Genomic DNA, 9180 nt, shown 5'->3' with positions numbered 1-9180 from the left:
TGGTTTCCAAGCTCCTGAGGGAATATGAATCACCTCTGAATCCTCAGCTCAGTGAGGGCCCATCCAGATTTTGACACCTGAGGCTTATAAAATTTGGTGGCCTCTCATTAATAAAAACAACCTTAATTAGATATGAAGAGAATTTCGAAAGGGCCTGTGCAAGTGAGGGGCCCTGGAGCTTAAGCTTCCTAACCTTCACCATCCATCTGTCCCAGGGCTTAGAAAGATGTGTACAATAAAAGGCTTCATTGCATACTAGAAAGAACACAGGCTGGGTCCAAATCCAACCTCCCATCTCAGTTTGGGCAGATAATTTCATTACTTCACCTAAGTCTAAGAGGTTTATAATACCTGCTGTGCAAGTTTGTTTCAAAGATTATTATTAGGTAGCCTGGAAATATATTAAATATTTGTTTGTTTACTTGCTTATTGTCTGTGTTCCATAGCACAATGTCGGCTTCATGAAGAAAGGGACTTTGCCTTGTTTACTACCGACCCTCCGGGTGACTAGGAGAGTACCTGGAAATGGTTGGCAGCTCAATAAATATTTGTTGATTGAAAGAATGTAGTATCTGGCAATGGCGGTTGGTATTTGTTGGTAGGTAAGCTCTCACAATGGCTATTATCAATGAATCTTAGTTGAATAAAGGAAGAGACAGAAAAGACCAACATTAGAAGAGACATAAATCACTAATTTTTTAATTCAGAATTTCTTATTGTCCTGTATGGTCTTAAATCCAGAATAATAAAATATCTTAGAGAAAGAAGAGAACAAATCAAAACAAAAGAAAGCTGGAAACCCTCCAAGCCCTGGGCAGAGTAAAATGTAGGAAAGCCCCAGAAATTTGACATCATTTCTCCAGCGACCAAGACGGCATAATAATTCATTGCTCAGCAGCTCCCTTATTCTCCAGGGAGTGGGAAGTGTTGCCGGCTTCTGTTTGAAGGCTGCTCCAGCTGTTTAAGAGGGAGCAGGCATAGCCATTGTCAGACAACCTCAAATCAGGTCAGGCCTCGGTCTCTTCCAGCCTGGAGCCGAAAAGCCAATCCTCCAATTTAGCTCTGAACTCTTCACCCCAATCAATTAAGAGTGATTCCATCAAAAACCCCAAATAAGTTTGCTTGGCCTGACCTTGGTGATTCTAGCTAAAGAGACACTGCTCCTTCTGGAAGAATCTATCATTTTTAAATGGCTCACAATGATGGCTGAGGAATTCACAGAGCATTACACTGGATCCCAGCACTCAAGAGCCAAGAGGCACCTTAGCACTCACGGAGTCCACCATCATTGCAGATGAGGAAACTGGCCCAGAGACATCAAGTGCCTTTCTCAAGGTCATATGGCTTGGTTGCTATTATTATTAAAAAGAATCTCTTAGATTGATATGGCTTTCTACACAATCCATTTAATTCTCACACTTGACCATGTGATTGACTCTGACTCGTGGTTCAAGAATGAGAGCATGGCCTTGGCTTCGCAGACCTCGTTTCAGTTTCTAATTCTGCTTCGTACACACTACATGAACTTCAACAAGTGACTCCACCTTTCTGAGCCTCAATATCATCTTCTGCAATAGGGGACAATAACATTTATCTCACATGCATGCTGTCAAGATTCATTGAGATAGCACTTATTAAATACCTCTTCTTTTCTTCCTTCCACCCTCCTTCTGTTCCTTCTTGTCTTTCTCCACTCCCCATTCCTTCTTTCTTCCTTTGTTCTCTATGGGTACTGGAATGAATGCAAAGATGTATAACACAGGTTACTTGCCCAAAGGAAGTTAATCTCCACTCAGCCTGTTTTCTCATCTAGAAAATGTAAAGGTGGGAACAGATGATTGCATCAGACTCATCCTTCCTGACCTGTTTCTCCGTAGTAACACATTTATGTGTGTTCAGCACAGATTATGGAGCCTTCCTCTCAGCCAGGTCCTGGACTAAGTTGCAGAGATACGTGGATATATATTCCCTGTCCTCAAAGAGCTCATAGAAAAGCTGTAGCTGAGGATATCTTAAAACAAAACAAAACAAAGCAAAACAAAAAAATACCCCAGTGTATTAGTTTCCTAGAGTTGCTGTAACAAAGTGCCACAAACTGGGAGGTGTAAAATAACAAAAATTTATCCTCTAACAGTTCTGGAGATGTCAGCGGGTTGGTTCCTTCTGGAGGCTCTTGGGAGAATCTGCCCATGCCTCTCACCCAGCCTCTGGTGGCTGCTAGCTATCCTTGACGTTTGTTGGCTTATAGATATATCACTCCAATCTCTGTCATCACATGGTGCACTCCCTGTCTGCCCAAATTTCCCTCCTCACATAAGGACACCAGTCATATTGGATTTAGGGCCCACCCTAATCCAGTATGACCTCATCTTAACTTGATTACACTGGAAAGACCCCCTTTCCAAATCAGTTCACATTCACAGGTTCCAGAGCAGACATGAATTTGGGGGGTATACTATTCAACCCAGTACACAGTGACCATGGAAATTACATAAATATTTAAAATATCATAAGTCAAGTCAGAGTCCAATGATGAGATAGAGGGGGAAACCCAAGTAGTTCTATAGTTATTCTTGTCTGATGAAAAAAAAAAAAAAAAATGTTAAAAGGAAGTAAAAGTTCATCAGTAAGGGCAAACTATTTCTGGGCACTAAATTCTCTAAAGAGAATCTAGTGTGTACCAAGTAATTAATTTACTCAGTCTCTTAGGTTTTGTGATTATTTTCCCTGGTGGGGAAAAAATACAAAAACATATGAATATGAAAGAAAAGAAAATGAAGGGAGGAAAGGAGAGAAGAAAGAAGGAAGGAAGGAAACTAACTTTGGAAATAACACTTCTATTTAGTCCCATGCCAGACCCCTTCAATTATATCATTCCACGAAAGAAAAAAAGAGGAGGGAAGGAGAAAGAAGAAACCTGTGAGGTGGATATTATCCTCTTTTTACAGTTGAGCGAAACTAAGGCCAAGAGATGAAATGCCTTGCCCAAGCCACACAGTAATATGCGAACCAGGATTCAAAGTTAGCTATGTCTGATTCCAGAGTTAATGCTCCTTTCAGGATATCCTAATTTCCACGGCAGTCAACTTTATCCCAAAGTGGTAGCATAATGAGAAGTGCAGTCTGAACAGTAATAGTCAGGATGTAGTCAGGACATCCTGGGAGCAGGGATATAAGGACCAGAAACAAGAGCCCTTCTACCCCTGGGGTAATATATGCAAGATTAACTTCTTTTTTCCTGACTGAATTAAGCCTGGGAAAGTCATCTGTCCTCTCTGGGCCCCCAGCTGCCTTACCTGTAAAATGAGTCTGTAACAGCTTCATCCTTCGAGGAAGGAAACTAGATGAAGGACACTGGATTTTAATTAATCTTGAGCTCCCTTCCAGCTCTGATTCCTTAGATTCTACTCACATCATAGAATTTTAGACCTGGAAAGGACTACAGAAATCAGTGTTTCTCAAGCTTGAGGTATAGCAAGACCCTTGTGGCAGAGGTTTCTATCTGTTCCCTCCTTCTTACATGGTGAGAAAAATTTTAGTTGATCATAAGACCACCCAGCTAAGGAGATTTTCTGGTTCCCTTGCAGCTAGGTGTGACCATGTAACCAAATTATGGGTAATAGAATGTGAAAAGAAGTGATGTATGCAACTTCTGTCCCTGAAAGGAAATGGTAGGCTCTGCTCTCCTCCCTTTTCCTCGTTCCTGCTGGATGAATGCAGACTTAGTGGTGGGTGCTGGAACTGCCATCTTAGGTCACAAGATAGAGCAATGTCACGGAAAGAGCTGGAGTCCTGCTGATTGTGGAGCATCCATTCTAGCTCTGCACCACCAACTCAGACTTTGTATGAAGGAATTACTTTAAAAGCAAGTAAAAGTTCATCAGTAAGGGCAAACTATTTCTGGGCACTAAATTCTCTAAAGAGAATCTAGTGTGTACCAAGTACTTAATTTATTCAATCTCTTAGGTTTTGTGATTATTAAGCCTGGTGGGGAAAAAATACAAAAGCATATGAATATGAAAGAAAAGAAAATGAAGAGAGGGAAGGAGAGAAGAAAGAAGAAAGGAAGCAAACTAACTCTGGAAATACACTTCTATTTAGTCCCATGCCAGACCCCCTCAATTATATCATTCCATGAAAGAAAAAAGAACAACAAAAAGTCTTGCAGATTCCCCAATTTGGGAATCATGCTGCATGGAAAATTAAATGCTAACACTCTAGATGCTTTCATGGTGTTACCACAGACACAGATTCAAAGGTTACCACTGAAATCTCCTATCTATATATGGAAATCAAGGGGGCATCTAGATAAGCCAGATAATGTTTATACTATATGGAAAGAGAGTTGGATAATCATTTCAATATAAAGACAAAATTTTTTAAATGATCACAGAACTTTTCTATTTCTCTCATCCCCACACTGAGTCAAGGAGCCAGAGGACTCCAGTTAGTGGAAAAAAACAAAAAAATGACCTAATCCAATTGTTACAAACTCAATTTCTCTATAATTCTGGGGCAATATCTGGTAAGCAGCTGAGGTGTTGAGAGAAGGGGGCAGGACAAGTCAGAAACTGAATAAGTGGAACTCTGGACCCCTATGCCTTGCCTTAACTGCAGCACTATGCTGTTTTGGGTTTATGTACCAGGGTCCCATATAAGAGTTCAAAGGGCTCTGTTGTTCAATTTTGGAAAGTCCAACCTCCTGATTAGTAGAGGAAGGAACTAAGGTCCAGAAAGGGGAAGTGACTTGCCCAAAGTCACACAGTGAGGGAGAGACCAAGTGGTCAGGCACAGGAACCAGCCTTCTTTCAACTGATTCAGATCTACTCATCAGGTCAGACCCAACTTCTAACCCGGCAACAACCTGACGAGGCCTCTTTGAGGCCCTCAACCTACTTTTATCCCAAAAGCAGAACTTCCTATTTTGTTCACAATCTTAGGTGACTCTCTCATCTTCACTCATATTTCACTTAGAAAAGAAAGAGCCTTTTACCACAGCACGCACAATAATTTGAGGATGATGAGTCTGGATTTCCAAACAGACCCCAGGCAGTCACAGGCTATCCAGCCTTCTCAGCTGATTCAGAAGCAGGTGGGCTTCTTCCTGATCCAGGTCTTGGCAGCAGCACGAGAGCACAAGGAAAAACTTCCACCGTTCCTGCAGCACCGTAACTGAAGGTCTCTTCTCCCCCAAAGGATCAGGAAAGCACCTGGTGTCAGGAATAGGCCCTACAAATTCCTGAGCAGGAGTGTTGGTCGCTCAGCTCCTACTCTTGCCTCTGCCTGAAATGGACTCCTCCACTTCTGCCTTTTTACTGGACTTTTACGTTGCAATCCTGACATTATGCTGTATTCAGATATGTGGGTTGTTCACCAGGGAAGAATGTCCATCTGAGGAGGTAATGAGGGGGCAAAAATCTCTGCTTGTGCTCTGCTTGCCAGTCTGTGCATCCTGGCATGGAGCTGCATTCACCTAGTAAATGTTTTCAATTTTGCAAAGGCTCCATAAGAGCTAACTGTGGTCCTGTTGACATCAGTTCTTGCAGGGAGCCTTTGCTCATAATACAGAGTAGTTCAGAGTTCACTCACAATCTCCAGGTTTGTCTAGCTCTCCTTCCTGACTGTGAGTTCATCCATGGCAGGGCATTTCCTTGTTAGTTGTCTCACTGGCAATTAGGACTGTGCCAGGCCCATGGGAAGGATTCAAAAATGTTTGTTGAATGACTGAGTGAATGAGTGATGACTGAGGCTTAGAGTCACGATTGACTTTTCCAGGGTCACAAAGCTAGTAAGTGGCAGAGCAGGGTCAAGCCCCCCGCCCCCCCCCCCCACCACCACCACCAGGGTTCCTGGAATCAAATACAGAGTATCCTTCCACAGTGGAAGCCCTCCTTCCAAATATTCCTTCTGGAAGCCTCAGAGACACCTTAGTTATCAGTGAAGACAAGCCAGATGAACTTAATTAATTTGAAGCAACCTCATGTATCTTATTCACCAGGTCAGTGAGAGTTATGCTAACAGAAATATTTGGGAAGACTCATCTCTCCACCCCCAGTACATAATTCTGTCTACTCAGCACTCTTCACTTAGATTTAAGAGGTGCTAGCTAAGTTCAGGCAGGCCCCATGCCTCCTGTGCCCGGTGAACTGACCAGCATTTACCCCGTCAATTTTATCCCTCAAACCTAAACCAAAGTTGCTTCACCAAGTGGCTTCTCTAAATGGTCCCAGAAGCCAAAAGCAACTTGCATTTTGGTCTTTGGGACGTGATCCAGATCCCTGATGACCTGCTGCCCAGGAGAAAGTGAGTATAGAAAACTGACACATTGGCAACCAGGGGACCCAGGCTCTAATCCCTGCCTTGACACTCACACACTGAGTCATCTGGGCAGGCAATGCCTCATCGGTGAAGTGAGGAGATTTCCTGATACAAGTGGACCAGGACTACAGCAATTTTGCCTGCAGAGGCCAACATTCCCAAGGCAGAGCTGTCTCTGAAAGATCTAAAAGGCTGTCAAAGGAAAGAAGGCTTTGATGGCTTCTCCATCCAATGTGGGGGCTGTGCTAGACAGAGTGGCAAGAGCCCAGGGAGGGTCTCCAGTGGTGGCTTTACCACATTCTCACTACATGACCTTGAGAAGTCACTGAACATCCCTAAGCCTGTTTCCAACTCTGATTAAGTGGGGGGGGGGGGGGGGGGGGGTGTTCACATTGAAAGGTTTTTGTTGCTGTTTGTTTTTGTCACTCCTTTGCTTTGGGATCTTAAATCATTTCTTGCCCTGTCTGGACCTGCATTTATGTCCTAACCTAGTGGAAATCTAACTAACACTAGAGCAGAATAGTAAAGAGCATGAGCTCTGGGATCTGACAGCCTGAAATCATAGCCGGTTCTGCTACTTACTTGTGTTGTGATCTTGGGTAAGTCACTTAACTTCCCAGTTTTCTCTGTAAAAACTGTCTACCTCATGAAATTGTTACAAGGACTATCAGAGAGGAGAAGCATATAAAGCACCTGACTCATTGGTAAGTGCTAAACAAGCATGAACTACTCTTACCTATCATGATAGGTATGACAACTAAGTTATTAAGAAAGAAATAGCACAGATTCAAGGGTGGACACCTGGCTTCCAGCCCGTTTTGTCACTCCCTTGCTTTGTGATCTGAAATAATTACTTGCCCTTTCTGAGCCTCCACTTCTTTCCTCAGTAAAATGAAGGAGTAGGGCTCCTTGAGGGCCTTCCAGTTCTTAAATTCCCTAATTACTAGAATGCGTGCCACTTTGAACCTGCTGCTTCCCTGTGCCTGAAATGCCCCATCTGTCTCTGCTTGCAGAACAACTACTCCTCACTCATCCTCTGCGGCCAGGTTAAATGTAACTTCCTCTGGAAATACCTCCCTGAATCTTGCGGGAGGGAAGGGGGCAGGGGAATGGGAACCAAAGCAACAACACTCACTTCTTCTCCTGCCTTTACCATTTACCGGGATACAGCACTTACTACCTTGACTTACCATTCATTTCTCTTGTTCTCTCCCCCGCCCACTAAACTGGGCACTTCCGGGGGGCACCGCCTGGACTTCAAAGGCAGATCATTGTCCAAACCGAGTTTTCCTCTCTACTGTGGGTGATGTTGGATAAGTCGCTACGACTCTGTAAGCCTTAACTGCTCATCTAAACATACGGAAACAGTAACGTCCACATCACGGAGTTGTGAAAATTAAACGCAGGAACATCCAAGGCCTTGGCACCTGAGAATTAGATGCATTGGCATGAAAGGGCTCGCAGTCGGGGTTGCCTTTCTCTCCGGAAATGATCCCTGGGGGTGGCACAAAGGAAGTACGAAATAAAGTGTTGTGGGACTGCGTGCTGTGAGGTGAGCCGCTTGGAAACCCTAATCTTCCATCCGCCATGCCTTCCAAACAGATAAACCACCACCAGAAAGACCCTTCTGACCCCTTTCCTTTCAAAACAAGGGCTGGCTGGAAGCTGTGGGCTGCTCCCATTGGCGGCTTGCCCGCCGCGCCCCGCCCACCCGGGGAGGACCCCAGCGCCCTGCGCCCTCAACTCTAGGGGGGAAAAAAAGGCAAACAAAACACTTTTGCTGTGATCTCACCCCAAACACTCTCCCAGACAAATGCTCAGATACAAAAGCAGTCGACATTTGCATCCTAAAATGTCCCAGCTTGGAATGAAAACAAGGGAATTAAGTTAAAATCTGCACGCGGAACAATGAGCCCCTCCTATAGGCCCCCGCCCCGGGCTCGCCCCCCACCTCGCAGCCCGGCTCCAGGCCCCGGGCTGGAGTCGCCAGGGTGTCAGGAGGAAGAAACTGCTGCAGAAGAAAGTCTCACGCAGGCTAACATTTGCGGGCCTTCCTCGGAAAGGAGGCGGCGACCCCAGGGCCCCCACTTACGGGCAAGCCCCGCCCCTACGCGCGAAGGCTCCAATCAGCTTGTTATTTCTCTCTCTTCAAATATGAATGGACAGCCAGGATCACCAGACGTTTAAGGAAAGCCTTTAGGAAAGCCTGAGACTAAAGCAAACACAAAAACGAATTCTGACGACACAGACAAAGCGGGCCCCACTGGCAACATTAGTAACACTGAAAGAAACCGTGCCTGTTTAATCGGAAAAGTAAGACGATATTCCATCCGTGAAAACAGTGGCAGGGACTATTAAAAAAGGAAGAAAAGCAAAATTGGAGAGTTCGTGCTCTTGCGGGGTGGGGGGTGGGGGGTCGGAGGGAGGGGGATGATGGCTGAAATTTTAAAAAGAAAATCAGTACTCCAATCGCAGCAATCAGCTCACAGGAATGTAATAATCCATCGATCTTGCTGACTTTTCACTGTCCCTGATCCATCCCCATGCCCTTTGTTCTCTCCTTACCCAGCTAGAAGTCCAAATATTTGCTTGCATGTACTCTCAATTCCCTTGCCACTCGCGTCCATACATAAACATACCTGTCAAACCCAAACTGGTTGAATCCACCTCTGTCTATCCTCACCTGCAACCGCCCAGCGGAATGTGGCAAAAGAAACACACACACACAGCCTGGCTGGCTGGTCTCACTATAAATTCCTGACCCCAGCTCCAAGTGTACCCTCAATGCTGCCTGACAGCCGTACTACATTTCCCGAGTGGAATCTCCCGTACTCTCCTACTTTTCACCTGTTTCTCTGCCTC

At 44.8% G+C, this 9180-nt stretch overlaps 1 long non-coding RNA gene across 2 annotated transcripts; it reads right to left on the bottom strand.

Annotated features, from left to right (window-relative positions):
• Window positions 1-726: 726 nt before the first annotated feature.
• Window positions 727-8366, bottom strand: LOC119527265. Of its 2 annotated transcripts, none has more exons than XR_005215358.1 (3): window positions 8270-8366; window positions 7509-7813; window positions 727-1732 (listed from the first exon to the last, which is right to left on the bottom strand). It is a non-coding gene; the product is annotated as an uncharacterized LOC119527265 (long non-coding RNA). The 2 variants fall into 2 exon arrangements; XR_005215359.1 differs by lacking the exon at window positions 8270-8366 and having other exon boundaries at window positions 727-957; window positions 1643-1732; window positions 7509-7988.
• Between the last annotated feature and the right edge of the window lie 814 nt (window positions 8367-9180).

This window comes from Choloepus didactylus, chromosome 2, assembly GCF_015220235.1.
Source record: "Choloepus didactylus isolate mChoDid1 chromosome 2, mChoDid1.pri, whole genome shotgun sequence".
Classification (NCBI taxonomy): Eukaryota; Metazoa; Chordata; class Mammalia; order Pilosa; family Megalonychidae; genus Choloepus; species Choloepus didactylus.
This window is presented reverse-complemented; position numbering and strand designations above follow the sequence as displayed.